General features: G+C 48.0%; 1 pseudogene; it reads right to left on the bottom strand.

The window, feature by feature from the left end:
• Positions 1-212: 212 nt before the first annotated feature.
• LOC149437454 (uncharacterized) lies at positions 213-1392 on the bottom strand (annotated as a pseudogene).
• Between the last annotated feature and the right edge of the window lie 3932 nt (positions 1393-5324).

Raw genomic sequence — 5324 nt, 5'->3', positions numbered from 1 at the left:
ATGTCTTGTTTTATCAACAAAATATTTATTGAAATATAGTATATGAACAAAACGTCTACAATGAGTGACATATCTCATACCTACAAATAAAGGATATATATCAATATATAAATATATATATATATATATATAGATATAAAGAGATAGTTAGATAGATACATAGATAGATAGATAGATAGATAGATAGATATTAGATAGATAGATATTAGATAGATAGATATTAGATAGATAGATAGATAGATAGATAGATAGATAGATAGATAGATAGATCTATATATATAAAAGAAATAATTTTCTGCTTACTCAGTAAGACCCTCTATTGTCAAAACTGTCAGTGTAATTGCTCATTTTAACATTTTTTAACTACAATTTGTTTTAAATCCTACAACAAGTCCTTTAAATAGGTTTTTCACTGCACTTGATACCCTGAACACAGTCACAAAACCTTTCCTTTGACAGTCTTACATGGTGGAGGCAACAGGGGGAGCTGTAAGACCGGTGTGAAAGCTAACTCTTTGGCTTGCACGGTTCCTCCGCTCCTTGGCTTGTGAAGAACATGTTGATATCGGTGTAATAATGCTGTATACTGTTCCAGCACCTTAGACAAGAAAAGACAAGATAATGATAGACATGAATTTAGTCCTCTTGGGAAGTCCCGTTCTTCTGAAAATGCTTCACTAAGTTGGTGAGAACCTCCATCCCCTCCACCAGTCCTTCCCCATTGAGTGCACAGCACCCCTGGATGTGCCACCGATGTCCTTTTATCTTGGCCAGTCCCAGATCTTCTGCCAGCTCCATAGGTTTCCTGGCACCTGGGAAATCTTGCTTGTTGGCCATCACCAAGAAGGGAACACCTTTCATTTGATCATCCTCCAGGATAGTATTGAGTTCTGTCTTGGCATCCAGAAACCTCTCTGGATCAGCACTGTCCACCACAAAAATCAACCCATCTGTATTGGCAAAGTAGTGTTTCCATAGGGCTCGAATCCTGCCCTGACCAGCTGCATCCCAGACAGTAAAGGTCACATTAGGTATGGGCTCCACAGTTTCGACGTTGAATCCAATGGTAGGGATTGTAGTGACTGTCTCACCTAACTTCAGCCTGTAGAGGATGGTGGTCTTTCCAGCAGCGTCCAGACCCAACATCAGGATCCGAGCCTTGGTGCCAGAGAAGCTCATGAGAGCTTGGTAAAGGCTGCTGAGGAGGGCACCCATATTCGCAGATGTGGATCTTGCCTATCTCTTCTAAAATATGTTTTCTATGATGTCTGTAGCTTTGCATAGTCCTACGAAGCTCCATTGCTTTCTATATATACACAAGATCTCTTCACTGGCCAAGCCCAGGTCACCCAGCAACCTGAGACGTAAGAGGAATTTCCTGGTTGCTCTCTAGTTCCGCACTACGTTGGAAGATTCCTCGATTACCCATTGTGACAGTGGCGAAGGTGACAGCAGCACAGGAAGTGAGGTTGTCAGTACAGCATTCAAAACAGAAACAACTTTATTGTTAAGAAGCGCTTCCAGTAAAAGATACATCATCCATTGAATTGTGCAAGGGCATAAAACAACATTGTAATGGCTTTCCAAGACCAATGCAATGCAAAAATTATATACATTCATTTATGTAAAACAGATTTTAATAGTGTTGTGAATACAAATCATTTCAGCAGTTTATCAGACGTGTCATTCAACCAACTTTTTTAAAGCAGAGCTCCAGTCTCCTAAGAAAATTTTCTTATTCTTATTTTATTCTTATTACTCCTACTGTATATCCTGGAGATATTAATAATTGTCTTAAAGTGTTACTAAACCCCGGACCCTGCATGCACTATATCCGCTCTCCCCGGACCCTGCATTCACTATATCCCCTCTCCCCGGACCCTGCATTCACTATATCCCCTCTCCCCGGACCCTGCATTCACTATATCCGCTCTCCCCGGACCCTGCATTCACTATATCCGGTCTCCCCGGACCCTGCATTCACTATATCCGCTCTCCCCGGACCCTGCATTCACTATATCCGCTCTCCCCGGACCCTGCATTCACTATATCCGGTCTCCCCGGACCCTGCATTCACTATATCTGGTCTCCCCGGACCCTGCATTCATTATATCCGCTCTCCCCGGACCCTGCATTCACTATATCCGGTCTCCCCGGACCCTGCATTCACTATATCCGGTCTCCCCGGACCCTGCATTCACTATATCCGGTCTCCCCGGACCCTGCATTCACTATATCTGGTCTCCCCAGACCCTGCATTCACTATATCCGGTCTCCCCGGACCCTGCATTCACTATATCCGGTCTCCCCGATCCCTGCATTCACTATATCTGGTCTCCTCGGATCCTGCATTCATTATATCCGGTCTCCCCGAACCCTGCATTCACTATATCCGCTCTCTCCGAACCCTGCATTCACTATATCCGCTCTCTCCGAACCCTGCATTCACTATATCGGGTCTCCCTGGACCCTGCATTCACTATATCGGGTCTTCCCGGACCCTGCATTCACTATATCCGGTCTCCCCGGACCCTGCATTCACTATATCCCCTCTCCCCGGACCCTGCATTCACTATATCCAGTCTCCCCGGACCCTGCATTCACTATATCCGGTCTCCCCGGACCCTGCATTCACTATATCCGGTCTCCCCGGACCCTGCATTCACTATATCCGGTCTCCCCGGACCCTGCATTCACTGTATCCGGTCTCCCCGGACCCTGCATTCACTATATCCAGTCTCCCCGGACCCTGCATTCACTATATCCGGTCTCCCCGGACCCTGCATTCACTATATCTGGTCTCCCCAGACCCTGCATTCACTATATCCCCGGACCCTGCATTCACTATATCCGGTCTCCCCGGACCCTGCATTCACTATATCTGGTCTCCCCGACCCTGCATTCACTATATTCCCTCTCCCCGTACCCTGCATTCACTATATCCGCTCTCCCCGGACCCTGCATTCACTATATCCGGACTCCCCGGACCCTGCTTTAACTATATCTGGTCCCCCAGGACCCTGCATTCACTATATCCGGTCTCCCCGGACCCTGCATTCACTATATCCGCTCTCCCCGAACCCTGCATTCACTATATCCGGTCTCCCCGGTCCCTGCATTCACTATATCCGCTCTCCCAGGACCCTGCATTCACTATATCCGCTCTCTCCGAACCCTGCATTCACTATATCCGGTCTCCCCAGACTCTGCATTCACTATACCCGGTGTCCCCGGACCCTGCATTCACTATATCCGCTCTCCCCGGACCCTGCATTCACTATATCTGCTCTCCCTGGACACTGCAATCACTATATCTGGTCTCCCCGACCCTGCATTCACTATATCCCCTCTCCCCGGACCCTGCATTCACTATATCCGGTCTCCCTGGACCCTGCATTCACTATATCCGCTCTCCTCGGACCCTGCATTCACTATATCCGCTCTCCCCGGACCCTGCATTCACTATATCCGCTCTCCCCGAACCCTGCATTCGCTATATCCGGTCTCCCCGAACCCTGCATTCACTATATCCGCTCTACCAGGACCCTGCATTCACTATATCCGCTCTCTCCGAACCCTGCATTCACTATATCCGGTCTCCCCGGACCCCGCATTCACTATATCCTCTCTCCCCGGACCCTGCATTCACTATATCCGGTCTCCCCGGACCCTGCATTCACTATATCCGCTCTCCCCGAACCCTGCATTCGCTATATCCGGTCTCCCCGAACCCTGCATTCACTATATCCGCTCTACCAGGACCCTGCATTCACTATATCCGCTCTCTCCGAACCCTGCATTCACTATATCCGGTCTCCCCGGACCCTGCATTCACTATATCCGGTCTCCCCGGACCCTGCATTCACTATATCTGGTCTCCCCGGACCCTGCATTCACTATATCTGGTCTCCCCGGACTCTGCATTCACTGTATCTGCTCTCCCACGGTACACACAACATGGAAATGCAATTATTTAGTAAATTTAAACTGCTAAAAACCTTTTCCCATCAGCAGTATATAGCAGTCTTGTGACTTCTATCAGTGTCCAGCAGACAACTGTTTAAAGCTTGTAGGAGGAGTTTTCTTTCTCTCATGATTGTCCAGTGAGGCGGCATAAGCCCTGACCCCTCTGGCTGGAAAGTGCTGATTGGCCCTGTGCCAATCACATGCACTCTCTCAAGAAAAAAAAAAACAACTCTCTAGCAATACACACCAGACTGAGCATGTGCAGCTTGCCCCAAGGCTCTGTTCTATCAGCAGATGGATTGGAGGACAGTAGATAAAGGGGCGGATCAGGTCAGTCAGGATCAAACAGCTTTTTTACACAATGCGGAGGATTAACCCCTTAGGTTCCACAGTGAGTATAACAAGCATGCTTTCCTGCATCTACAGACTGATTGTACTGTTGTGGGTTCAGGAACACTTTAATGCTCTGTAGTTATAAATCATTTAAATGGAGTTCCAGTCATTTTTGTGTTTATTAAAAGTCATCAGCTACAAAAACTGTACCTGCTGACTTAATAAACACACACTTACCTGTCCCAGGATCCAGCAATGTACTCACCCCGTGCTGTCCCTTCTCTTCCTCTTCTCTCCCCGGCATCTCTACCGTGAGCACCAGGATGTGACAGTTTGCAGCGTAACAGTCGGCTGCCCACTGCGCATGCGCGAGTCACACTGCGTATTCTCATTGGTCCGGCAGTCTTCTGGAACCTGTGAAGGTTCCCAGGAGATTGCGGGAGGAAGGAGGAGACCGAACTTCCAGCTCACTTCGCTGTGGCGAACTGAGCCAGAAGTGGGAAAGGGTACCTGTCAAAACCAGGTATCCGCTCCCCCCTCCCCCACAAAAAAGTGCCAAATATTGGCAGTGGAGGGGGATAGGAGGTTTTTGAGTGGAACTCCGCGTTAATTACCTACCTGATCCCGGCAGGCAGGCAGTGGCCATCGCTGATGTGGGCAACTGAAGCCGGCTTCTATTTATTTATGGTATTCGCTGCAGCTGGCTAGCATGCATGTGCCTCCCGATCATACTCCTGCGCAGTAATGCCACTGCGTGGCACACTTTGTTGGTTACAGGTTGCCATAGCAATGGAGGTCTCGGCAGAAGTTCCCGACCCATTGTTATGACAACCTGTCAATCAAAATTTCAGCTATTAGGCTTCCCCAAGACTCCTGGGAAGGATGACTCTGATATCCCAGGAGTCCTTGGGAATCACCTAATGATGACATCGCCTAGGTGGCTGGGACTTTTAATATACTGTCGCTTACCAATTCTAAGATGTGACGGCTGCACTCGTTTTCTTTTTTCTTTTAGACTTTCTTTC

This window comes from Staurois parvus, unplaced genomic scaffold (genome assembly GCF_062004578.1).
Source record: "Staurois parvus isolate SC_StPar_1 unplaced genomic scaffold, SC_StPar_1.0 ptg001287l, whole genome shotgun sequence".
NCBI classification, from domain to species: domain Eukaryota; kingdom Metazoa; phylum Chordata; class Amphibia; order Anura; family Ranidae; genus Staurois; species Staurois parvus.
The sequence above is the reverse complement of the archived record's forward strand: the minus strand, read 5'-3'. Positions and strand labels throughout refer to the sequence as shown.